The sequence below is a fragment of the Chelonia mydas genome, chromosome 22 (genome assembly GCF_015237465.2).
Source record: "Chelonia mydas isolate rCheMyd1 chromosome 22, rCheMyd1.pri.v2, whole genome shotgun sequence".
NCBI lineage: Eukaryota > Metazoa > Chordata > Testudines > Cheloniidae > Chelonia > Chelonia mydas.
This window is the reverse complement of record NC_051262.2, coordinates 14,419,036-14,446,900: the sequence shown is the minus strand read 5'-3', so window position 1 is coordinate 14,446,900 and position 27,865 is coordinate 14,419,036. Positions and strand designations below refer to the sequence as shown.

At 45.8% G+C, this 27,865-nt stretch overlaps 1 long non-coding RNA gene across 1 annotated transcript in view; it reads left to right on the top strand.

The window, feature by feature from the left end:
• LOC122463571 overlaps positions 1-25,151 on the top strand; it is a 34,004-nt gene extending 8,853 nt beyond the window's left edge. The window contains exon 3 of the long non-coding RNA XR_006287049.1: positions 24,855-25,151. This is a non-coding gene — a long non-coding RNA (uncharacterized LOC122463571). The remainder of the gene's footprint in view (positions 1-24,854) is intronic.
• The last annotated feature ends 2,714 nt before the right edge of the window (positions 25,152-27,865 follow it).

Genomic DNA, 27,865 nt, shown 5'->3' with positions numbered 1-27,865 from the left:
GGATTGGAAGAAAAGTCTGTCTGAGGAAATCTTCTAAACAACTGCATGCATTTTTTACTATAAGCTCTTGTTTGTGTCCAAGTTTCAGCCTTGTGCAAATTATATGGACCTTGGCTGGATTCAAAACAGTAACCTATAGGCAAAAGGCTCAGTGTCTTCTCAGGTTGCAGAGTAACAGCCGTGTTAGTCTGTATTCGCAAAAAGAAAAGGAGTACTTGTGGCACCTTAGAGACTAATCTCTAAGGTGCCACAAGTACTCCTTTTCTTTTAGTGTCTTCTCACTAACCCGATCTACCACTAGTTCATGCTTTCTCAGATGCCTTTCTCCTTAATAAATATTTTGGGCCAGATCCTCAGCTGGTATCAGTGGGCAAAGCTGCATTGATCGGTCCCTTTAAGTAAACAGGTATATTGTCATTCCATTAAATGAGAACCTCTGTCTCATCTTATTACTTCCCCAAGTGACTGGATGCACAAATGAAAGTCACTGGTCCCACTTCTGTTCTAAATGACACCAGTGAAACAGAGGACAGAATTTGGCCTGATGACAGGAAGGAAACAAGGCCCTTGAAACTCCTGGATAAGTCCAGAGTCATAGAAATCACAAATATTTATTACAAAAGGCACTTAAACATCCTTGTTTTACTTTAGATCCATTTCAATGTTATAACTGTTGCTATTGAAACACATTACACATGATTAATGTCAGATAAATATTTGCTGCAACTGAGCCAGGAAATCTGTCCAATTTCGCAACTTTTTTCAAAATTATTATAAAGAAAATCTCTATATAACTATATATATCGATCTATATATCTTATCTATATATCCAGGGCCAAGACTGACAACCCTGGAGACGGACATTGTCTTTGTTGGCAAAATAGGTACAGGTAGCCAGAAAGGCAGCTGAAGGTACCTCCACACGCATATATCATGTTACATGCTATCTGAAGAGATATAATAGAACACATTCTATCTGCTTTGCTTTGAAATGTATTCTATCCTATAGCATTCACTGTGGATCCCAGTGAATATAAATGCTATTATGGAAATTGCTTCTTAATGAAGATTCTCAGTATAATGAAGAGTAGAATTAGCTCCTGGAAAAATAGTCTCTCTCTCGACCACAATGTTCTGACAGCAGGAAAGTTAATTAGAAACTCTACTCTGTTGTGTTTTTAAGACCATAAGAATGGCCAAACTGGATCAGACCAATGGTCCGTTTAGCCCAATATCCTGTCTTCTGACAGTGGCTGGTGTCAGATGCTTAGAGGGAGTGAATAGAACAGAGCAATTATCAAGTGATCCATCCCCTGTTGTCCAGTCCCAGCTTCTGGCTGTCAGAGGTTCAGGGACTCCAAGAGCATGGGGCGGTGTCCCTGTCCACCTTGGCTCATAATCATTGGTGGACCTATTCTCCATGAATGTGTATCATTCTTTTTTTGAACCCAGTTATACTACTGGACTGCACAACAGCCCCTGGCAACGAGTTCCATAGGCTGACTGTACATTGTGGGAAGAAGTACTTCCTTCTGTTTGTTTTAAACCTGCTGCCTGTTAATTTCATTGGGTGACCCCTGATTCGTGTATTGTGTGAAAGGGTAAATACTAGTTCTGCATTCATGTTTTCCACACCAGTCATGACTGTGTAGACCTCTGTCCTATCCCCCCTTAATTGCCTCTTTCTCAAGCTGAACAGTCCCTGACTTTTTAATCTCTCCTCATACGGAAGCTGTTGCCCTTATTTTTGCTGCTTTCTCTGTACCTTTTCCAATTCTAATATATCTTTTGTGAGCTGGGCGACCGGACCTGCCTGCAGTATTCAAGGTGTGAGTGTACCATAGATTTATGATATTTTCTGTTTTATCTATCCCTTTCCTAATGCTTCCTAACATCATGTTCGCTTTTTTTTTTTAACTATCGCTGCACATTGAGCAGATGTTATCAGAGAACTATCCAGAATAACTCCAGGATCTCTTTCTTGAGTAGGTATCAGGTACTTTAGACCCCATCATTTTCTATGTATCGTTGGGATTATGCCCTTGTGTTGCCCAGTCACCTAGTTTTGTGAGATCCCTTTGTAGCTCTTCACAGTCAACTTTGGACTTAACTATCTTGAGTAATTTTGTATCATCTGCAAATTTTGCCACCTCACTGTTCACCCCCTTTTCCAGATCTTTTATGAATAAATTGAACAGCACAGGTCCCGGTAGAGATCTTGCAGGTTCCATGTGCATATTTGGGCACGTGTGCGTTTAATCCTCTCACTGCACATCAGTTCAAACTGAAAGCAGCAGTAGTAACTCCCAGAATGTGTCCAGACATATGTCTGTGTTGTGGAATCCTGGAACAAACAATTGGAGGATTTAGAAGTGTCTTGGTGGGGGTCGTCTTTTTAACTTGAGGAGAAAGGAATTTCCTGCATCAGCTAGAGTCCAGGAGAGGAATGATCAAAGAGCTACACACTTGCAACTACAGCAGGAACCAGAGGTCAGATATTGCTGGATAACTAGGGGACTTGATCCAAGAAATTAAGCCATTATTATTACTGTTATTTAGACAGATATAAAATACACCCATCAGATTACTGCAGCAGGCAGTTGAATTATAAAAAGTTCCAAAGGACAAACGTCAGGAAATATGACAATAGAATATTTGCATTATATCTCACATGCACAATGAAGGAGTTAGGCACTCCCAACTCCGCCCACCTCCTCCAACCGCTCCTGAAATAGTCAAGTCTGGCAGCAGGAAAGTTCTAATCAACTTTTTTTTTTTTAAACCAAGTTTTCCTGGAGATGGATGCTGCCAGGTGTGACTATGTAACCCAATGGTTAGTGAGTGGTACAGGGTCCTTCTCTGTGCCTGATCCACAGAAGATCTGAGTCTGTGACTGGCCTTGCTAGACAGTCTTGGCTTTTTAGCTTAACCTGCAGTAGCCCACGCTTTTAGCTCTGGAGGTCCTGTGTTGGCCAAGAGGGAGGCCAACACAAAGACTGTTATTGATTCTTTTAAACGGGGATATTTGGACCAATTGTCTGCGATGAACCTGGCAGGGTGGACGTGAAAGGAAAGCACTATGAAGTTCCCCTTCAGTGCTCCTGCTGTATAAGGGTGAATTTCAGCTAAGGAGGTGAGCGAAGGTTCTACAACTAAGCGCTTTGTCTTTTTCATTACCATAGCCGCAAACTTACCAAGACTCAAATGCGGGGCAAAGAGTCACCATGAAGGGCATGGCAAGCATGGAATGAGACACTTTATAGCAATATGGAGGCACTTTGGTGAATAATTTTTTTTTTAATTATCTGGATCTGGTTGAAAAATGCCAATTGTTTTCTCACGATTTTTTTTTTTTAATTTCCCCACTTTGATGAAAACCTAACCAACCCAAAATGTTTGGTTTTCACAAACCATTTTTGGGTTTTAAAAAAATCTAAATCTTCCATGCCCCCTCCGAATTGTTTCTGTTTTCGCATTGGAAAAAAAATGAAATTTTGGCCAAATTTTCACATTGGTCAAAAAGTGATTTTTTTTCATCCAAAAAATAAAAACAGTTCAAAGAAAAAATTTCAACTACTTCCGAAACTGACAACAGTGCTGCTGTAATACAGAAACAGGCCTTAGCCTAAGACATTTACAGGTGACATGGTCTATCCCTTCATCTCTCAGATTAGACATTTGGATGCCAGTGATGCAGTAGAGAGAACAAGATATCACTAGATTGGAGTGGAATGTTAGGCTACCAAGTAATCTCCCTCCTTTGCCGAGACATTTTTAGTGAGGCATGCAATTCTACACTTGCATGTAAGGCATGATCTTGCATATAGAGTGCATGCGATGTCACGCGGTGTGCAGGACGCCATTTTGTTCTACAAAGTGGCATCTTCCAATTGATGTGACCTCACACAGCTGGTGCGGGCAAGATCACACTGTGTGGAGGGCTCCGTTTTGATCAACAAAATGGCATTGTCCATGTGTGTTTGGCAGCCAGATGGAATCATCCCGTGGGCACAGCCAGTCCTGAGCTTGCAATACATGCGTTTTATGAGCTTAGAGTTGGCAGAGCTTCATATATCACGCCCTCTGCATGTATCACCTCTGCCATGTCCAGGAGAAAGTTGTTGTTTTGTTTTTGTATTACCATAGTGCCTAGCAGCCCTAGTCATGAAGCCCTGTTGTTCTCGGTGCTGTACAATTGTTCCAGGACTGCAGATATCCTCACATTCATTATTAAATGGATTGCTATAACTCTTGGGCCTGTGGAACTCATTGCCAGAAGATGTGTAACTCGACTGACAAAAGAATTGGATAAGTTCATGGAGGACAGGTCCACTAATGGCTATTAGCCAAGAGGGTCAAGGATGCAACCCCATGTTCCATGTGTCCCTAAGCCTCTGACTACCAGAAGCTGGGACTGGACTACAGGGGATGGATGACTCAACAATTGCCCTCTGAAGCATCTGGCATGGGCGACTGTCAGAAGACAGAAAGCTGGGCTAGATGGACCATTGGTCTGATCCAGTCTGGCCTTCTTATGGGGGATTCTTAGAGGAGACACGACTGACCCAAAGTCATCCAGCAGGCCAGTGGCAGAGGTGGAAATAGAGCCCTGGTGGCCGTAGGCTGCACTGCCTGTATGGCACTTGACTGGGTTGTAGAAGATTCCTAACGCTGCCTTCAACTTCCTTTTGTGACCCTGGGCAAGTCACTTAACCCCTCTGTGTTCCCTGACTCTAACACAAGCACAATCACCCTTCCTTTCTCCCACCTTTTGTCTTGTTTATTCAGAATGTGAGCTCTTTGCGGCAGAGACCTTCTTTCTCTATACATCTGTACAGCACCTAGCGCAACTGCTTTGTGCCCCTAGGCTGTACCGTAATACCACTAATAACCAAGGACCCCAAAGCTGGTATAGGCCTGAAAGGATCTTTGTGCCATGGTCTGTCCCAATAGGATCTGGAAAGGTTCTGGTGGGTACACACACACACGCCTCCTTAGGTCAACAGCCTGGCTACTCTCTACTAATGTCACCTTTATTAAACACCCTCTGCGCTGTGCACTTACTTCCCAATTAGATCAGAACATGACTTGCTGTATTCAGCTCTCCAGGCTAATGCATCTATATTAGGCTGCTGTTTTCTCACTTAATGCGCTACACACCACTGGAGGTGTACGACTGAGCTATGGCATGACACAACGAATAAGGAAGCATCTGAGAGAAGGCTCAGTGACTGCAGGGCTACATTAATTGGTTCCTGTGTCCTGAGCCTGTGTCCTAGAAGTGGGCTGATCACCCACCCCTGTCTAAATGAATTTAAATACTACAGGTCACTAGCTTTGCTGTGATTGTTTAACAACTAGCATAAAAAAATCACTTTGTCAAACCCATCCAGGAAAGCAGAAGTGTTTGCAAAGCTGTGAATTTGAGGCCGAATTACCTGAGTGCTCTGTCCAATGTGATTCTCATCACAGGACCACTAAGACTCTGTGTGTAGCCAGGAGAGAGAAGTGAGAATTTCTAGAGGAGAAAGGCACCTGAAACCAAAGGCAGCTCCTGAATTCAACTGCAGTGTGCCAGCAAAGGAAGAGCAAGGACCCTGTGACATGTGCGTGGTACAACCCAACATGTGAGAGACCCTTTCTCATGGCCATGCAGGATTTGCAGTTGTTGTCAAACTTGCCTCTGTCAGGCGTTTTCAACTATAGAAATGGTAACGTCCTGGGCTTGGAGGAGAGTGGGCAAATTAGGAGCCAGGGTGGATTTCTCCTAAGTCAGTGATCACATGACACTCTCCCCACAATCTGGCCAAGCCCAGAAGGAAGAACCTGTTATAACTGGAACTGAAAAAGATTCCTAAGTAAACCACTACCCGCTGCAAGTCAGCAACAAACTCTTGCTTTAGTAAGTTGAGTTTTTGACACAATACCGACTGTTTGACAGTGACCAGAGGGCATAAGAGAGAAGGCCAGAATCTGACATGAATTTGGGGCTCATTTCAGTGGCATAAGTTTCTTTAGAAACTCCATCGGCTGACTCAGCATTGGAGATGTAAGTGGCTGGAAGCGGTGAAAAGCAGGAGAGCAGCATGTCCGGACGCAGGTGTAATTTGGATCTGGAGCAAAGGATGGGCACTGGGAATGATAGAAAGCTGCACAACATAGAACAGCTTGGCACATAGGGGCCGCATTCCCAGGGCTTGGGTCAAAAGGAGATCATGGGCGAGTTCAGGGCAAGTTTATGACTAGTAGTGAAAACAAACCTCTCCTTGCACCCAGATGCCCTGATGGGGCACAGAACTGGTGGACAGAATTATAGATCTTTAGGGGAGGCACCCGCTTTGTGTTCTTCCTTTGTACAGTGCCCAGCACACGGGGGTCACCTAGACATTGTGATAATACAAATAAATAATAATAATGCAGAGAAGAGTCTCATCATCTGTGAGACGGAGGCCTGTGCCAATGGATTTAACCCTGAGAACTTTGAGGAAATAACACTTATTAACTATAATAATCCTTACTTATTGCTAAGACTCTGACCATGTGTTCCAAGCTGCTCTGACCCAACGGTGAGGCTAGGCCCTGTCCTGAGCAGCAGCCAGACTGCCAGAGACGACGGGAAGGTGAAGAGACACTGGGGGTGGGAAGAGCTGCAGCAGGTGGGATTTGGGAACTCAGATGAGCATTATGGGCAGCTCACTCTCCATCCCCCGAGTATTACCGGAGGCTGCAGAGGACCATAAAACACAGCCCTCATGTGCTGAGCCCTCTGGGGGCCCTCAACAGCATATGTCTAATTCCAGGAACTAACTTATTATCAGACAATGGGCATTCACACTATGAGTAGCAACAGTGTAGCAATAATGTCTAGAGGCTCCTCCCACGGCCAGGCCCAGTTGTGGTAGGTGCTGTACGTACACCTGCTGAGGGACAGCCCCTGTCCCAAAGAGCTCACTGGCCAAATGGGCAAGGCAGACAAAGGGCGGTAGAGAAAACAGGGGCACAGAGAATGGAAGTGACATGCCCCAAGTCACACGCGGGTCCATGGCAAAGCTGGGAATAGAAGCCAGGTCTCCTGAGCCCCAGTCTTGTGTCTTCCCCAAGGGACAGTGTTGCTGGCGTTTCAAACTGGCCTTCACAGTGAGCTGCCCTGTGGGAGCCGAAGGTGGGGACCCAGACACACTTGTGGCTGGGGCTGTGTTTCTGCTGTAGGGAGGTGCTCTGCAAGAGACTTGCTTCTAATGTCCCCTGCAAAGCCTCGCTTTGTTCTCTCCAGCTGTGAAGCATTCAGCAGGTCGGGGGCTGTGGCCGTGGGCTTAGCCGGGGAAATTAATGGCATGTTGCTCCATGTTTACGAGCTTGTAACATCCTCATCGGGAAACAACAACAGCGTTTTTACAGTCAGGGAGCAGATGGCCTCTTCAAGTAGCTTTCCCTCCCCCTCGTCCAGTCGTCCTTACCGTCACACCCCCCGTCCTATACCTTCCTCCAGGGCAACGGGGTCAGTCTCTGATGCGTTACATGATGCCAGAGCCTGGGAGCAGCTGGTATTTATCACCCCCCGCACACACCCCAACACACACAATGCCATCAACCTGTCCTGGACCAAGCATATTCCTCAGCAGAGTGCTCCCACTTCCTAGACTAACGGGTATAATGTCACTGCTCTGCGTACGAGCCGCACAGCCGTTCCTTGGTGTGGTGCCAGCATGCAACGCACCGGCTTTGTTTATAGCTCCGGGGACGGTTTGTCTTCATAAAGCTGTCACTGTATTATATCTGTTACTTAGTGTTGTGTCTCAGTGATACACTGGAATTTACACCATCCCTTAATAACGCATTAAGCCCTGAAGTGGTATTTCCTTTGCCACAGCTCTTTTCATTCCTTGCAGACCAAGCCCAAAGTGCAGGCGCACCTCTCGGGCACCCAGCTCAAAGCATCTGTCCTTCTGAGACTCAAAAGCACACAACACTTTGTAGGGGAAGATTTCCTTAGCTTCCTGGAAAGGCACCGGCTGGAGGATCAGCGGCAGATGAAATGCCAGCGTCAAAGAGAGGGAGGCTGGGGGACATCGCAGACAATTACCTCTTGGCAGCAAGAGAACCTGGGCTGCCCTTTTGCAGGTGCAATTCACCACCACATTTTTGTACCCTCAAAATGAATGGCAGGTGTGAATCAGAGCAGATGACACCTCTCATTATTCCTGCAGCCAAGTAGCTAGAGGGGTATGTACCCATAGTTGCATTCACAACTCCATTGCAGGTACAAATTTTGAAGGTCAACAATTGCACCTATAAAAGCAAGGCTGAGCCACCGCTCTTTAGAAAATGTGTCCCCTTGTGTCTGGGGCTATGACAGCACAAGCTGCCTTGGCAATGACAAGATTCTTTGCAATTGTTAGGAGTTCATATTTTCTGGCTCTTCAGCAACATGGAGAGACCCTAAGACCCTGCAGGAGCTAAATCCTGCTATGGATTGGTTGTTTTTCCCAAATCAGGAGTGTTTTAGTACTGAGAGTGGAATGCTGGAAGACGGGGGCCCTTGGGGAGAGTGGCGCCTATGGGTCGGATCTGTTGTCAATAAAATACAAATGCAGATGTTCCTCTAAAACTCAAGAGCCTGAAAACCTTCCAAACGCCGATCAAGAAAAGGTAGCATATTCCTCAGTTCTTAACTACTCCACAGAAGAAGCCAGAGCTGCCGCCAAATCACTGCAGCTTGGACTGAAACTACAAAGTAAAGCTTTGCTTCCAGTTTTATATTTTGAATTCTTTGAAAGCTTTCCCCGCACTCCCCCACAACTCTGGGCTCCATCCACCTGCTGGGAACAGAGCTATGCAGTGGGTAGATCCTGCGTTGAGAGAGATCTTTGCGGATTGGGAAGGATGCTGGGGTTAGTTTTAATTTGTTAAATGTCGTGTAAGGAACGAGGCAGCTGTTCTCATGCTCTATTGGTGAGGCTCTAGAACTGAAAATGGTTCCAATGTGCCACATGGCCAACGAAGGCAGAAATAAAGCAAGCACCACTTTCTGACCCCGCTACTCATGTTCAGTAATAGAATCATAGAATATCAGGGTTGGAAGAGACCTCAGGAGGTCATCTAGTCCAACCCCCTGCTCAAAGCAGGACCAATCCCCAATTTTTGCCCCAGATCCCAAATGGCCCCCTCAAGGATTGAGCTCACAACCCTGGGTTTAGCAGGCCAATGCTCAAACAACTGATCTATTCCTCTCCCCCCATAGCTCCTTTCCCATACACACCTGTTGACACCAGAGGGATTATTCTCAATGGTAATTTGCTACTCACCATGCGAAGGCGATTGCAATTTACCTCTTAATCGTTTTTTATCTATCTTAGATATGTTATCTGCCCCCCACTACTGCAGCATCTGAGCACATGATCTTTCATGAATTTATTCCCACAAAACTCCTGGGAGGCAGGGAAGTGCTCTCATCCCCATTTTACAGCTGGGGGCTGAGCCACAGACAGGCTAAGTGACGTACCCGAGGTCACCCAGGAAGTCTGTGGTGGAACAGGAAGTGAACACAGATCTCACAAGTACTTGGTTAGTTCACTGGCCCATTCTTTCTCTTTAATTTCAGAGCTCTGCTCGCTCTTATCACTCCAAATGCTAATGTCCCTGGGTACGAATGGCAACAGGGGTTGGGCCTACCTATTGGACGTCTCACGTGCTCTGGGGAGACATTACGTTAGTCCCTGCTCCATGCACACGAGGGGAGGCGTGGGGGTTTGAATGCAGCAGGAGTGGAGAGGATGAGTGACAGTGTTGTGAGGGCCAGCGAGGAGCAACTTAGAGGTTTAGCCAGGAACTTTTGTCCTGAGGGCTGTTCAGAACAGCTCGTTTATGTGGAGATTTGTATTTACCTGGAAGAATGTTCCGTCACAGGCCTGTTTCCTGTAGGATCCAGCTCCTGACAGTGTAATATACTGAATCCCAGTAGGGTTTGTAGGAACGTTCCATTCCGATATGCAGTGGAGATTCAGGGGTGGGAGGGGATGTGCCCTCAAATTCTATTTTATGAAGAGGTGCTCCGTGAAAAAACCCAGCTCCACATCCAAATGGTGACTCTCTAGAGGGATTCAGATGCAAAGCCACAAACCAGCCTGAGGCCACAAACCCTTCCATGCACCTGGCCTGGGAGTAGAGCTGGTCATGAACCTGCCACGAGATGGGCTCCCTGTAGCACGGAGTTTCATTGCAAATACTTCACGCAGCTCCAGCCATTAGGTTCAGTTACCTTCTCGGGTCTTGTGTACACTCAGAAATGACCCCCACATAGCCTGCACCAGAGCTAACTCTGAGGTATAGACGAGCACATGCAGGAGTCAATTCCAATTAGCTCCATCAGTGCAAACCTGGCTGGTCCTTACCTGCACTCTGCGGTCAGCTCTGCTGGACTATTCCAAGGGCAGATGAGGCCTCACACTCACTTGAGATGGATTCCAAGTTCGTTCCGTATCGAGTGGGGAAGGGAGGCTTAGCCGATATTAATCATGCCCCATACTGATAACAGCCATGCTCTTTCTGTGTCATGATGAGGTAACGGGGCCTTCAAAGTGCAGTCAGAATTTCCTGTACAGCTAACAAAGGGCTCGTGCCTGTGTCTGAGCTTGGCATGCTGGTGGAATGGGATGGAGGTTAACATAGATTTAATTGACCCCTGGCTTCTTAATTGCTTACGGAGGGAAAAAGCAGCAGATTTAGAATATTTAATTAAATACTAAAATTTGGTGGCAAATTTAATTAACATGTAACTTAAACAACATCACCCTCCCTAGCAAACACCCCTTAAGACAGGGTAGGCAAGGCAACATTAATTGTAATAATTAATTAGGCATTAAACTGTTAATGGATACAGCTGCTAACAATTAAGACCTAATTGTGTCAAGCGCTTTAACCATTTGAGAAAAGACCTGACAAGTGGAAGGCAACGGGCAGAAGCAGAGGGACAGGAATAGCTTCCAATGCATTAGTGAGTCAATCTGTCCATCCATCCACCTACCTACCTACCTGAGCAGTTTTTAAGGCCTTGTCACTGTATTTTTTCCTAAAATATCTCTTTGTTGCTATCAGTGACTGGCCACTGGCATTTTAAACCACTGTTGAATCTGGCTCAGAGCAGGTCTACAAGACAAGGTGGTTAAAACAACTGTGTCTTGTTCACATTATTATTGTTATAGCAACACCTACTGATCCCGATGTGCTAGGTGATGTACATACACTTAGTACGGGACTGTCTCTGCCCCAAAGAGCATACAAACTAAGGGTCTGCCTTCACTGCTGAGTTAACTTGGGTGATCAGCACCCGGCTTTGCCCAGCCCACATGTCAGTTGCCACACTGGAAAGTTCAACCGCAGTTACCATATCCTCACTGGAGCTGCACTCCCCTCTGTGTGGCCCTAAGGCTTCTGGAGGCACATCCCCTGGTCTGCAGTGTGACCTTTTGGGGTTCTGTCACTGCCGCTGTGTAACCTCAGATGTCTTAATACGGTACTGCTATGGCTCTGAGCCCTGACTCTGGTAGCCAGCCTAAAAGCATAAAGGTGCCACCAGCCTAGTTACTTCTTGCCGGGTGACATCAACAGCCCTTCCAGTCCCAAGTCTTTCCAAATCCGACTACTCTGAGTTCTGAACTACTAGACCATTGGACTTTTCCCCTCTGGTTCATTGGTGTGCCTCATCCGGCTGTTACTTTTCTGTGTCCTTCTCCCTGGCTCTCAGGTCAGCTTCTCTGGCCCCCTGATCTGCTTCCCATCTTTGGTGCTCTTGGTCCATCTCCATTTTAGCCATCTCCAATCTTTTGGTCCACTCTACTGTCTCCAGGTTCTGTAACTCTGTCTAGAATTGCATGGCTGACTCGGTAGGAGCTGTGTCTTTGCCCTCCGTTACTTTTATTTTAGTCTGTCTACATGTTTTTATACTTTCTTTTGTTCTGTTTCCCTAACCAAAAAAAACCCCAAAATAGTCAAACTGTAACTTTTCTTTGACTGTCCTCAGCCGTCTCATTTACAAATCATTTAAAAATGTAGTATACCAGTGCTTGGAGTGTGAACCTCAGTCCTATAGCAAGCTGCATGTAAATCCCATTTGACTATACCAATGTGATGCTTCGTTTATCTGCTATGTAGATGTACTTTTCATTCTCCTCTGAGGTGTTACCTAGTTCAATTTACATTGGGGGCACAGGAAAACAGGTAATAATATTGCTTTGTCTGCTTGCAAAACACCTTTTAAGACCATATTTCCAGCATGCATCTATAATGCTTTATACATTGCCTGTACTTATATCACGCAATAATATTATGACCAGTGTGTTACTGCACAATAGTTTACATGGCACTTTTTAGATACACATTATGACAACAGTGTGTGGGGGCAGTTTCAGACTTGATATGAGTTATGGTATGGTGTGCCATCTGCCAGTTGGCACTGAGGGTCCCCCAGGGTCACGTGCAGTAAGATGACCTGCTTTGTGAATCTTTCCCAGTAAATTGTGGGAGAACTTACCTGTCCTTCTGAGCACACAGGGAGAATTGTGAGAAGGCTATCAGCCACCAGGCAATGTCGCCTGCCTCTTCACTGCAAAGTGGGCAGGTTCTGGCTGTAAGCATGGAAGGGAGTCAGTTTATGAATTCTCCAGGCTGCCAGTTAGATTTTAAGATGAAGTCTAACAAGCTAGGTTTGCCAATTGGATAAGAGTTATTGCCAATAGAGAATGGAATCTAACAGGCTAACTCCTTTTGACTGAGTCCAGGGAGCGTTAGCTGACTAGTTTTAATGCTGGGTTCTTTTCAGGTCAACTTTTAACTTAAACAATATTTCTCAAATCAAGACACTTGCTTATTCTTAACCCACCACCAATGTATTAATTCCCCCAGCACCACATTAGTGGCAGTGGGGATGTAAGATGCATTGGCAAGGGCAGATATTTTTCTGAACTGGGGCAAGTGGAGACATCAGGGCAAGATGCAGAGAAGCGGTTTTGATACAAGACGGGAAGCTAAGTTCCCCTATAACTCGCCTACCATACGGTTACAGGAGCCCCCTCTTCCAGCAACCCATCCTTCAGCCCAGCTCTCACTGCATGTGTTACAGCATCTCTTCTGATGGCCGGCAGGCTGCAGCATTGTTGCCGCGTTCCAGGGATTTACAGCAGACTAGACTGGGCCTGGGAGACATGTTATCGGTCTACAAACAGACAAACATTTCCTGGACTGTGAAGTTAAAGCCATTTGGCAGGGAACTTGCTCTTTTTCAGCGTTTTTTGGACTGGCCGCATTGCAGCTAAAATTAGAGGCACAAACTCATGAGGACAATCTGTGCATGGGCAGACTATAGATAGTCCTAGGGGAAATTTTTACTTCCTCGCTTAATTTTGACCTTATCCCATCTAGAATTAGCCATGGTTGAGCTCCGGGACGCTGTGGTTCAAGGAGTCCAGTACTTCTGATTAATCTACATCTACTTAGTTACCTTCTCATCCTCAATCTCTGTCCGTTAGAGCTGGTTGAAAAAATTGCATCATAACTATTTTCCAAGGAAAAGAGTTTTTTGATTAAATGGAAATTTTCCATTTTTATAAAATAAAAGAGGGATGTATTGAAAATATAAAACCCCAATTTTTTTCTCCCAACAGTTGATAACCAAAATTTTCTGGCTGTTGAAAACTGATTTTTTTTTAATTATTATTATTATTATTTGGTTGTTGAAACCTGCAGGTTTGGGGGGAGGGGTGTTTCAGTTTTTTGACAAAACAAAACAAAAACCACCCAAAATTCCTGTTACATTTTTCAGTGAAAACAAACAGTCATTGTTTTCTTTGAATTTTTTGGTGGAAAATAAAATACATTTTTACCAGCTTATCCATCCATCCGTCTGTCTGTCTCTCTTGCACTGCAAGTATATGTGTGCAGGGCAAGGAATCACCCCTCACTCAGGCAGCTGAATTCCAGCGCTGTCCCCAAACCCTGCGAGACTCCGTAACAGCTTGTTGACCCCCATGGACGGGAGAGGCTGAGGCTGCCATGCCTGCTCCACTCTGGTGCTGTGAGCTGATCTCCTCTGACCTTCTCGCCTCTGTCAGCCCACGTGGCTGGACTTTGCTGGCCGCCTGATTTCTCTGCAGTGACTCCTGTCACTTGGGAGCTGTCACGTTAGTGCATCGCTCAAGGGGGAACTCCAGCTCAAAGAGGCAGTTTTATTCTATTTATTTTCAGGGTTGTTGTTTCCCCCCCTTCCTCCAGTGTGGTTTTATTTCCCAGAGTGGGGATTAGCTGCTGGGGCTGGTTTCATTCCCCACAGCATCCAGGGTGCTCTGCTTCTCCACCACCACTATCTCCTGCCGTGCTGACATAGAGCAACTCAATTATTGGGCCAGGTCCCCACTAACCTCTGGGCTTTTAGGAGGATGGTAATTTTTAAACAAGCTCATGAAATCTCATTCCCAGCCTACTTTAAAGAGGAAAAGTCACCGAGCCTGTTGGAATGTATCATTCTGTACTGCACCCAAAATCATAGGTCCAGATCTTCAGCTGGTGTAAATCAGCATAGCACCTTTTGATGCCAGTCGCAACAGCAGAGGATCTGGCCTGTAGATGTTTCAGATAAGACCTGTTAGTTTAGTGGGAGGATTACTCATTGCCTCATACAGGATATTTCCCGTTCTCAGTGCTTTCCCTAGCCTCGTGTTCCATTCAGCGTATGGTGTTTTCCAGGTAAACCCGCTGTCCGTGTCTCACACAGCTGAGGAAGTCCAGAATCAGTAGAATTCTATTGATATCAGCAGAGCTCCCCCCATCTGCATCAGCTGAGGATCCAGGCCCTGCTCCTATCCATTCAGGAACCTTCCAGATTATATTTTTTTCTTCCGGTTACTGGTCCAGAAAAGAGGTGAAAGGCTGAGAGGCAAGGGAAGCAGATGTGCTGAGTTACAGGGACATATGCTATTGATTCTGCCAGCTTTAGCAAGGAACAGCCTGGGATCTGGGAGTTAGGTCAGCTGGAGTATTCCCCTGGGGCTAGCCTGTTGCATCTCCAAGATGTTTGGCTCTTTTGGATCTATATTATCAAGAGTCGTTCTCTTTCCTATGGAGGAGAACTTTTTGTACTCTCTGCTAGTTCACAGAGGTAGGCCCAGGAACTTGTGGGGCTATGTATCATTATTAAAATGAAATGCTCTGACTCCTCTTGCTTGCCAGCAAGTCTTTGTAGGGATGTCTTTGTCGGTAAGCACCCCTGGTGCCCATCAGTTATTTGAAATAAAACTTATCATGCTGCCATAAAAATCAACTAGACCTCACCTAGAATGGACAAAGCCTGATATTACTGTTGCCAGCATCTCTGGGACAAGAGTGAAGCCTTGATTGATGGAGCACTCTCCATAAACAGCGTGGGGTGGGAACAATGAACAGTGCCACTAAATGCTACTGTTCTTCCTGTGTGAAATAGAGACCAGTAAGGGTATTCTGGGCTCTGCAGATGCACACATTAAAATACTACACTGCACTTGCTCACACACCTCACAGCTGCTCCCACGCACCCTCTCTGACATGCTCACACACGCTGACGCACCTCACACACATACTTTCCCATTCGCATGCATGCCTTCATCTGCTCACACTCACAAATGCATTGTCATGCGCACATGTCCCCTAATACACATGCAGACTTGCACACAGTCACTCACGCTCTGACATGCGCAAACACAGCATCCATGGTCTCATGTGCACACACACAATCACACACTTTCTCAGAAGGGTGCGCACACACACACCGATGTGCATGCCTCCCTGTCATGTGCACCAGCTCAACCCCTTCAAACCAGCCCGCACCCTAGAAAACTCTGTCCCATCTTCTGAAGCTAGAAGAGACCAATAGATCATCTGTCTGAGCTCTTGTATATCACAGGCCATTAAATTTCACCTAGATCTCCCTGTTCTGAGCCAAATAACTTGGGTTAGACTAAAGCGGTTTTATTTCCTGCACATTAAGACATTGGTTATGAATATTAATTGCCTTAACATCCTGTTGTGATAAGGCCAAGCGCATTTCCATGCTTTAGCTTGTTGCTAGGGAACTGAGGGTGACATGTCATGGATCTCATTTGCTTCAGGGCCTGAACATTTCAACTGCAGAACAACGTTAAGCCATGGAGCAGGATTCACGCTAATTATTTAGAGCCTAATAAAAAAAAACCCCACTGTTTTTTCCTCTCTCCATCCAATTTTGCTTTCTGCGCTGAATAGGGTCATTAATCCCCAAGGCTGCTGCCTTCCCTTAGACAGGAGTGGAGGATGCTCTAGCTTGCGTAACAGAGCTTTTCCAAGCAGCCAGAGGAATGCAGCAGAGAACTGTATTTAAATGTAATTGTCCGTAAACTGTGAGCATAACAGCTCATCACTTCACTTCTAATTTTAGATGTAAACAAGCCGGTGAGTCAGACCCATCCCATTGCCTCCACCTGAGAGCAGTCCCACTGGCACAGGAGCTGCCTGAGCCGGGGCTGTGTCTCAGCTGCACAGCTTCGGCTATTGTCTTTGCAGCACAGCCAGGTGAGAAGACCGCTGCGGTTCAGCTTTCTGGGATTGGGCCACTCTGCGCTCGCTGCATTCCTCCTGCCAGTGCAAATGGAAGCTGTGTTGTCCTACCCCTGTTGCTGTGGGCGTGTTCTGCTGCACGCCAGGGAGTTGGGGCAGTGGCCAGTGGAGCCCCAGCAGGAGGTATGGCATGTGCAATACTTGGGCATCCCTCCCCTCCTGTCCCTGTCCCTTTTTATCCTCCTACCCCAGACTGACTGCACCAGGAACATCTGGAAATTGCACAGTGCATTGTCCAAAAGAATTCTAATGGCCAATTAACTGACCCAGAGGGACTGGAGAATGAGAAGACGCTGCCCATATTAAGCTTTCCTTTGCCTACGCTGTCCTCCTCTTCTAGAAACTCTCCCCCAGCAGGAGAATTCCATAAAGAGGATACAGACAGGCACTTTTAACACTGAAGCAAAGCCAGAAGAAAGAGGGAGGCCCCATAGGTCCACTCCTGGATGGGGCCAATGCAGGGTTGTTCCTTGCAGTCTGCTCTTCAGGGATTTGTCCGATGTATTTCTTAGATCTCTCAGACAACAGGGACTACCACCCCTTCACTTGGAGAGGCTGTTCCACAAATAGTTTGTCCTTCCTGTTGTCTGTGCCCACTCACCATAGAATCTAGGCATTTAATTTCACACATTTGCTCACCACTGCAGTGGAATGAGTGATGGAAAAAATTATTCATCGAATGCCGTGTGATCCCTCTTATAAATTATTCAGCAAATATCGTCATGAATCATTCTACCAGCTCTGTAATCCGGGTGAGTAGTCAAAATGGTTTTGTAGAATTATTTATTGGAAAAATATCGTATCATTCATCAAATACCAAATTCTACAAATAATATTCGGCCAGGGACTTCATACAGGTGAAAGCATCAGGGCAGCCATGCTCATTCCGTGAGGTTCTCATCTTTGTTCTCATCTTTGGGGTGCTGTCACTGCCCGAATTTTCCATCCCATCATTGCAGTGGGAGGATAACCCTGTCCCCAGGACCCTGCCTATTAGAGCAGTTTGATTTCTTTTGTCCTTGGTCAGTCCATTCCATTTGCCCTTGGGCAAGACTTGGATCTATGTCATTGCAGCAATATGACAAAACACAGAAGGTGTCACATCCTGGTCCAGGCCCTCTGGAAGGAGACCACTCTGTTGCGAGTGGACCCGACAGCTGGATCCCACATGCTCCTAAGCCAATCAAGTCTGGGTAGAGCCGGGTCACTGTTCCTGGATCTGGGTCTCTAACTGCAGACCTCATGCCTGCCCCCCTTCCCTGGGATGTGGTGCTCTGTAGCCTATCCACCTTAGATGCCAAAGCCAGGACCTCAACCCTCCTGAGGCCCCCCCATTCCCTCAGAGTTCCACCTTGCTATGGGCACCCTGAGCTTCTTGATTAGCCCCTTCAGAGACAGGCTAGCGAAGGAATTTCTTAACCACAGGCACTGTTCCTCTTTAAGAAAGTGCTGGAGACGTACAGACCTTAGAAAAACAAAAGGTCCTAAGATACATTCTCCCATTGTTTCATCTCACCAGATCACATGGCAACTGGCAGTTTACCCATTCTCAGTCAAAATTAGCGTCGTGAAACGATCCTCATTGTGTTGGAAGGGCAAGGAAATGAGAACAGGGGGAGTTGCTAACAGTTGGTTTAATGTTGTATAAATGGGTGCATCTGGTTGTAAATCTCTTCCTCTGATCTCCCACACAGCCAGTGTCGCAAATAACAGCACTTTGTCAGCGAGATGGCCAGCTGCCACCAGCAGGAGGCTCAGAAATGCCAAATATAATTATAACACTTATTTTGAAATACAGTCTAGAGCTTGTTTCTGGTAAGATGCGTGTTGCCTCTCGCCACGTGAACTTGCCAACTACCGGCCTGCACAAAATGGAAACCCTCTCCTGTGAGAAACGGACAGGAATCCTAACCCTTCTCACTCATGGCACTCACAGGAGTCCGTGCTCTCCTGACGAGTGTTCAAATACCATGGGGCAATGCTGCTCTCACCAAGTCAAAATTGGGAAAGGGGAAGAAATCTCCCCTATCCTTGAACAGCCCATGAGCAAACTGGAAGGGCTGTTTCTAAAGCATTGATCCTGTCTCTGCACATTCCATTAGTTCAGGTAGGGTATGAATCTCTCCAGGAAATCACAGCCCTAAGAGGCGTTCCAATTGGCTGAAACATCAACTTACTACCAAGAATAAATGAACTAACTTTTTCTTTCTTTCTTTTTTTTCTTTCTCTTGCTGCCTGTGTTGGCTATTTGCAGTTGGTCACGTAAGCCAAGTGGGATTCTTGTTCTCTGGCTGGATGAGCACACTACACTCGCATTCCCAACGTGACCAGCGGCTCTTTTCATCCACTCATTCATGCAACATCCACGCCGGTAAAACTCAATCAATCAAATATTCCCTGAAATCAAAGCAAAACGGACAGAAGTGATTCTATGATTCTAAGTGCAGCTGAAGAGAGTTCATTTAAGAATCTGAATGAATATTTACTCAGCTCTAGATCTGAGAGGCTGTACTGAGGACCGGGGCCAAATCCTTGCCGTCACTCCATTCAGTTCAAGGTCCCCCATCTCCTCAGCTGTTTTAAGTCAGCATAGCATAGCGGAGCTGTGCTGATGTATGCCAGCTGAGAATCATGCCTGGAGTGGCCACTATGACTAGTAATACATAAGCTACTGCTGTCTCCAACCAAGGCACATAAATTCAGTCAGGGTTTAACTTTTCCCTATCAGCAGATACTAAGGAAAACTTATAATGCTAAGTCATCTTAGAGCAAACTCAAAGGCAGAAGATTGCTATTCAAAGAGAGTTTATTTGAACCTTGAAAGATGGAGTGGGGCAAAAGTCCCGCTGGAATCAAATCACCTTTGTCTGAACACCTTAGCACATGTGCAGATATGACAATGTTTCACTGATGGGTAATGAAGCACAAACGGAGCTTCAAAGAGTTTCATCAGATTGTGGCTGGGACATCAACATTGGCAAGGAGAATCTGAATATCTGTCCCCATGGCTCTTTTCCTTTGATCTCTCGGTTTTATGTAATCACACTAATTTTGCCTTTTAGGCAGGGCAAACTTCCTTTCTAAGGGCCCTCCTGGAAGACGGAGGAGTACACTCCATTCTCAAAGCTCAATTCTGTAGCCACAGTGTCCAACCTCACAGACCACAGGAAATGACAAAATGTCCGAACACCTGTTCTCAGGCAGGTCTTGGAGCCCTCTTCCACCTGGGTGCTTGTGTGAACATTTCCAGGCTCAGGGAGGGCAGATAAATATGAAACCCTGAGGAACCAATGCTGACAACACAGAAATAGCTCTTGTGTTCTTTGTCTGAGCCTCACTACACACCTGTGCTGAACCTTGTTTGCATGAAGCGTTCTGGTGCCAAATTAATGTGTTGTAAAGAAGCGAGTGCAGAGGAATGCCAAGGAACTGCCTGCTTTGAGACATTGAATGGAGATCTATGTAAGGCAGCTCTAAGTGGAAAGTTCTATTTAGAAGCCAAGTAGGCTTTGTTTTTGCCAAGTGGAAATTAGAATGGGTGTAACTCTAGCTGAAGAAAATGCATTGCTCTCCCCGGGGGGAGCGGTTCTCCTGTTTTGTTTTGCTCTCAACGTTCCATGTATTACATCATGTGGCTAAGAGCAAAGTGGAAACTGATTCAACACTGGAAATCCAGCAGAGCAAGTGCTATCAGACACTGGAGCCAGGGAGAGGTTAGAACATTGTTCATTTACTTTCATGCAAGAAATAGAGAATTGTCAGACTTTTTTCCCCCATCTTCTCCTTAACCCATTTTGGAAGGTGTAATTCAGTCTAATCTGATCTCCTGAGATCAAATAAGATCAAATCATTTGCAAAATAGATGTGTGGAATGAATTAAGTGAAAGATTAGGGCCCATCCCGTGTATAAGATCTTGGATTGGCATGCCCTGCAAGTACATCCAGAAAAGATAATAATAGCCATACAAGGAGAGCTAATTATGATGATGAAAGAAGCCAATATGATGAGCTAGCATAAAAACCCGAGCAAGTGGAGTTAGTCCTTATTTGTTCAATGCACTTTACAAACATTAGCTAATTAATCCCCCGTGAGGTAGCAAGATAGTTATTGTTATCCCCAAATTGAGAGAAAGTGAAGCAGAGAGGTTGAAAGACTTGCCCACGGTCACACAACAGGCAGAGCTGGGCCTATCGTCAATGTTTGCATTACAGTAGCATCTAGAAGCTAAAATAAGGTCCCATTGTGCTAGGCCCAATGCGAACATATAACATAAGACATTCCCTGCCTTAAAGAGTTTGCAATCTAAATAGACAAGTCAGGTGATGGATTGGAGGGAAAACACAGGTCCAGAGGGATGAAAATATGAAAAAGGTCATACACCCAATCAGTGGCAGAGCCAGAAATAAAACCCACGTCTCCAAAAGCTCAGCCCCATGTGCTAACCACTAAACCATGGTGCCTTCCCAAGAAACTCCTCTTAATCCTACTAATTTATGCTTTCAAGGGTTAAATGTGGCAGTGTTACAAGAACGCTATAATTAACAAAGCCCTTCAATATTTTAACTTGACCTTCCTGGGTAAATAGGAAGCTCTTTCAATTATTATAATAAGGCTGGATACCTAAGAAGGCTAAAGATAAGTGTTCAGTTACACCAACAATATGTCTTTGGCAAGCTAGCACAATTCCAGGCCTGCTACCAACTGAAGGAACTGAGGACAATTAAATATTTGCCCGTGTGAGAGTGCCATGGTGATGGCTAACGAGATAGCAGCAGGAACCAGCCAAACTTGAAGTGGGAAATGTCTATTGACAGGACCAATTGACAGGTCCACTCAGCAGCCCCTGGAAGCTTTAATCTGCACAAAGAATGACCTCAGGGGAAAAGCTTTTTGCCTTATAAAGAAGGACAAGTCATATTGAAAATGATGTGTTCTTCCTTAAAAACTGATCTTGTGTAAGAAAACCCTCTTTTTATTCATTAAAATGAGCCAGTCTTTCTGGAAATCGAGATATTTTTGTTTGAGTCTGAAAGCTAGATCTCCCATTGAATTCGGTAGGATCTGGATACCTAGTTTACATAGGCTCCTTTGCAAATCCCTGCCTGAACTGTCTGTTAACATTCCTTTGATGACAGGTTTCAGAGTAACAGCCATGTTAGTCTGTATTCGCAAAAAGAAAAGGAGTACTTGTGGCACCTTAGAGACTAACCAATTTATTTGAGCATAAGCTTTCGTGAGCTACAGCTCACTTCATCGGATGCATACTGTGGAAAGTATAGAAGATCTTTTTATACACACAAAGCATGAAAAAATGGGTGTTTACCAATACAAAAGGTTTTCTCTCCCCCCACCCCACTCTCCTGCTGGTAATAGCTTATCTAAAGTGATCACTCTCCTTACAATTCCTTTGATGAAGATTCCTTTCTCTTTGTCAAAATATTCAACTGCTCCATTCCCTGGGGAACGGGGGAAGGGGGGCACAGAAGGCCAGGTTAGGCCCTTGAACACACAAGACCCAGCTCTGACGTTCTGAGTGCACTGAGAAGGTTCAGCATAGCTGACGGGGTTGAACTGGGAATCATTGAGCATTGCCCAGAATTGGTCAGGCATCATGGTTCTTGTGACACCGTAAGGGGTAAAGCCTTCAGTTTCCCACTCACTGTTCTAAAGACTATAGGGCTAAGCTCTCTGTGCTGCAGATACACCTCTGCTCTTCCCAGCTGGAGCTGGATAACAACCCATGTTGTGATGACTCTGGTGCACCGCAGATATACGCCACTGTTGTCTGCTGGAGGTGATACAGCACATCTACTATTATGTGCATGTGTATGGGGTATGTCTATGTATTAGTTCACATATACGCCATGGCCCTCTGCTGAAGGAGATGTAACCTACCTGTTGGCGGGACTGGGGGGGAGGGGACATATGAGGGCACATGTACTTCTGCTTTCAGCAGTAATGTGCAAGACATGCTCAAGGGTTTCTCTTTGCAAATGTCTTGTCTTGCAAAGCATGGCCTGAGTAAGTGACACACATACAAGTCCCCCTTCTCCTGAGGATTGTTAGCCGGCCTCCCTTCAGCCCCTGAGTAGAAATTTGTGGCTTTAGATCTGACGGAAGTGAGTTGTTTCACTCATGCTGCATGCAAGACAGCCAAAGTATCCATGTCACCAGTGGTCATTAACCATGCAAATCTGACAGTAGACGCTGAAGCCCCATTCGTCTGGTTTGGTGATGGCCCTAAACCTTGCACCTTTAGAGCGAATGATAGATATAAATATAAACACTCTCTTAATATGTATGTAATGTGTCATTAGTCTCTGTCGTTCAATGTAATTTTATGCCATATTTATCCTATTGACATAACTTATTTCTCATACAGTTGCTGCGAATTGGCTTTACGGGGATCCTGGTGCTTCAGCAATGGGGAGATTGATTTTGGTTATAAAAATGAACTTGGTAACAAATAGCATGTTTTTGAGCTGCACATTGACTGGCCATGTGTCCCTGCTCACCGTTAGTACACAATGGGCTGTACATTAAGTGGGGAAACCAGTAGGTCACAGAGAATTTTGTTAAGGAAGGTGCCACATTTTCCAGATGGTTAGTTTATACCCGGCTTCCCTCCAGAGGACATTTCCAGATACTCTGCAGTATCAGAAGGAAGGAGGGTGGGAGTCAGTTGGTCTGTGCTGTATATTCTCCCTTGGGTTTCATGCTTCTTCTGAAAAGCTGCAAACTAGAGGGCCTGACTCTGCACTCACTGAAGTGAGAGAGGAAGGGGTGGTCTGGTAGTTTAGGGACTCAGGAGACCTGATGCCAAGTCTCAGCTCTGCCACAGATGCCCTGTGTGACCTTGGGCACATTCTTTAATCTCTCTGTGCTGCAGTTCCCCATTTGTAAAGGGAGGAAATAATCCTTCCTGTGGCTGTCTTGTCTATTTAAATTGCAAGCTCCTTAGGGGAGGGACTGCCCCTTGCTCTGTGTCTGTACAGCACCTTGCACAATGGTGGCCCTGATTTTGGCTATAGTAATACAAATAATAATCAATAGGTGTTCTGGTATTGACATCGGGGGAGGTGGATCAGACCCTGGTGGCTTTGGGGGGGAAAGGGTGAGGTGCCAATTCTTTCTCCTTTATTTAAGAGGAGAGCCTCCTTATATTCTTAGTGTTTAAAAAACTATCATGGGAATCCCTGCCTGAGCCCCTATGCACGGGCTAGAGTTTCTAGGACCATGGGCCATTAATAAAAATCATCTCCCAAGCCTTTTAATTGGCTCTTGTAACATCTCTCTTATAATCAATGTTCTCCAGACCTGCCTGCAATTTTGTTCTGAAAAATAATGAAGTTACACGTGGCTTCAATTAGGAGACAAAATATCTACCCTTCTGGGGCTTCATGTATTTTTCACACCTGAAAATACTCAGCAAATGGCAGTAAACAAATGCAAAGGACATAAAAGCTGAGCGGGAGTCTCTGTAATTGAGCAGGATAATGGGAAGAGGCTGAATAATAACATCTATTAATAATGACACTGTAATTGGAGGTCTCCCAGAGAAAGCTACTCTGTGCGCCAGTCCTACATTGATTGGCTTCCCGCATACACCAAAAACAACGCTGTCAGTTTTTTACAGAGCTAATGTGAGCTGTGAATGTCCTGTTTACCCAAAGCACAAAGCACATGGCTTCCTCTCTCTCCATCTAAATTCAAAGCAAACTGGACTCTCCCCCCTCCTCCCAAGCACTGCAGCTCCGAAGCTACCCAGGCCATGGCTGTTTGAGTGAAGGTAGCTTTCTTAATGCTGCACTTGCTAACTACACCACTTGGCTCTGATACAGCTGTTACATGGTGCTTTGCAGTAATGATCCAGCTGACCGCTATTGCAGGGGGGTTTAGCCTTCTGCTCTAGGACATTATAACATTATTTGTTTGCCGGCAAAGGGTAGGCAAAACCAGGACATGTTAAACCCTGGTGGAGCAGGGACAGTCTTGTTTCATGTCTGCACAACCCCTGCACCCGGATTCCCGTAAGAGAATCTCTCATTGCTGCTGTAACGCCAGTTACGGAGGAAAGGATGGTCCTGTGGTTAAGAGATTGGACTGGGACACCGGAGATCTGGGTATAAAACCCAGCTCAGCCATAGACATGCTGTGTGTTGCTCAGCCTCACTGGGCCTTGTTTCCCCCACCTGCAAGCTGGGGATAATAATCCTTTCTTTCTGTGTCTGTACAGGTTGTGTAAGCTCTCCAGGGCAGGGAATGTCCCTGGCCCTGTGTTTGTACACCACCGAGCACAGTGGGACCCTGATCTCAGCTAAGCACTACTGTTCTCTGAACACTAAAAAGGCTGCCATTATTTCTGTGGCTTTAATACCGTGAACAGTAAAATGAAATGTTCCACGGCAACGTGTTCATTACAAAGGCCGAGGTCATGAGTATCCCAAAAAAGATGTTGAATCGGAGCCATTCGTGCCAGCCTCGACGCCATTCAGCAAAGCCTCTTCTGAGGAACCAACCCCAGTAACAGCGCTGTCCCGCTCCCTCTTGTGAGAGGAGTGTATTATAATATGATTATGTTACATGAATCAATATTACATTCTAATAAAGGGATAATTAGAAAAACACATTTTCCAGGAGGTTCATTACAACATACACGCAGCTTGGCGATGTATTAAAAATGCTCATTACCGAGAGCCATCGTGGGCTGGTAATAGAATTTTTCCGGTAAGGAATCAGAGTAGCATGATTCATATCACTAGCCAAAAATGAGAAGGTTGTTTTCCCGTAGTTGGGGAGGGGCACAGGGGGAATAGCAGAGACATAGGGTTGTTGAAGCTTCCCTGGTGGTATTCAAGCTCAAGTCAAGGGTAGGGGACCCTGCTCAGTGCAAGTCAATAATTAGCAAGCAGTGTTCCTCAGGCTGCATTACCCAGGGTGTATGTGAGATCTGGGCTCCTCTTGCCACTAGGTACTTTGCTATTGCTAGTGACCTTATGCGGAAGCTGCTCAGATACTACGGTGATGGACATAGATAGAATGCTGTAAGTTTTCCTTTCCCATTCTTGCAAAGGGTTGGCCACTCTGCAATGAGGGAGGGAAATCTCATCTCCCAACACCATTTCCCTCGCATATTGGAGTGCCATGCCTTTAACCAGACATCCAAGCCTCAGCATGTCTTGCCTGGCAGTTCAGGAGGGAATAAGGACTGAGAAGCAAAGCAAGGAACAGCTGTGATGCAAAGAGCAGCTGGTGGGGAGGAGGGATGACACTCTAAACAACTTATGCTTCACTCATTCCCCTCTCATGCTGGTCCTACTCCTGTGTAACTGCACTGAGTTCAGTGGAGTCACTCTGATTTACACCAGGGAAAGACAGAGGAGAATCAGACCCTGTGCATACAGAAATTATGCAGAAGTTAAATCCAGACCCTGAAGACCCATGTGCTAAGCGTGGAATCACACTATTTTATAGAGTTTTCCACTATTTTGCCCTTAAGGAAAAAGATTTTCCCCCTCCCCAGTTCTATGTATTTCAAACTTGGGAAGGATTGTTGGTGTGTAGTAATTAGCAAGTCAGGACCCAGGTGGATCCTCACCTAGCATAGGCAGAAGCTAAGTTATTGGAGCCTAGCAAGTTACTGTGACAGGCAGAGCTGGGACCTTCCAGCATCTCTTAGAAACCCCCAGTGGACTCAGAATCCATGATCCCTTAGATATGCTGGCTAAATATTTGTTTACCTGGATTGCACTTGCTCTGCTGGAGTTTCCAAAGTTAACAATTTCACACCGTGTCCTGTGGGTTCTGCTGTACAGTTCCATTTCTGGCTCTCTCTAACCAATAACAGAAGAGTCACTCAGCTTCTCCAACTGAGCGCAAAATGGAGTGGGGGGAGTTGATTTTATTTCAGAGGCATCTGAGATGAAAGCAAATCCCTCGCCTAGCTCAGCTCTGAACTCAATCCCCTGTGCAGAAGGAGACAGTAACTAGTGTAGATCACCAACAACTTTCCAAGCATTGGATGAACTTCCAGGATGAAGAAGACACTGGCCCTGTTGGCTCCTGTAGAACTCCCTGTTCCTCCAAGTTACTTTCTGAGGAGGAGCTTCTGCCAACCCATCTCCACGATAAATATTTCCTGGGTGCAGGCTCCCTCAAGGGACTTTCTCAGCACCGGACACAGGAAGGGAGAGGATGCTCGTGAATGGATGCATTTTCATCTCCTCACAGTTTCCTTTTTTAAAAATACTGGGGCTGATTTTCAAAGCTTCCAGGCCAGATCCTCAGCAGCTGGAATGGATAGTTCTCTTCAAGCCCTTTCCTAAGGAATCATCCGCGTTATTGAAAAGCGGTGACTGCCCTGCAATTCAGGGAATGTTCCACTCAGGGGTAAACTCAGCTCCCGTCAATATTTCTCCAGCCAGTCAATGGAGCTGTGACGAGTGACTCCAGCTGAAGCTCTGGTGCACAGAAATGGACAGGGTGGGTGCTCACCCCCAGATCCCTCTGAAACAAAAATAAAGATAATCTGCATTGGAAAAGCCAAACAGAGCAAGTAAACTTCTCTCCTCCCAGCCCACTCTTGGCCTGACACCAGCAGCAGAAAATATATCATGCCTCAGACCCTTGAAGGGCAGATACCTTATGGAACAAGAGATGGCTCCAAAGATGAAGCAGCGTGTGCTGATAAATAAGTGCAGGGGAGGGATACCTGTGCCCGGATGCTCCCATGGGTGTCAATCAGGAGTAACTCTTCTGAAATCATTAGGGCTGCACCACTGTGAGGGGGACCCAACCCCGTGTGAGTATTGTGAATGCAAAATGCATCTGCATCCTTAGTGAACAGAGAGAAGATACCATTGGTTACTCATCACTGGCACATGTAATTGGTTATTAATTGCTTCTAAACATCTGCCCAGAAAGTCCCTTATATTCAGGCAGGAGGTGAGGAAACAAACTGTAAGGAGGAAAGAACAAGACAACAAGTGCTGAAGTTCTCCCCTTGGCTGGGTCGCCCTCAAGAACTGACCCTAGTGCACGGAAGCACAAGCCTCTACTGCCGGAGATAAGGGACCAAGCCTATTTGCTTGGACACAGAAGCAGATTCATAAATCTCTTTACGTGGTCCAGCCACAAGAGGGGGACAGATCTCACCCCAGGTAAATGTGAGTGGGCTGCGCTGGCCCTCGGGAAGCCCAGTAATCTCTGAGAGAGGAGTGGGTACCTGGTGTGGTGTTCAGGGATCGC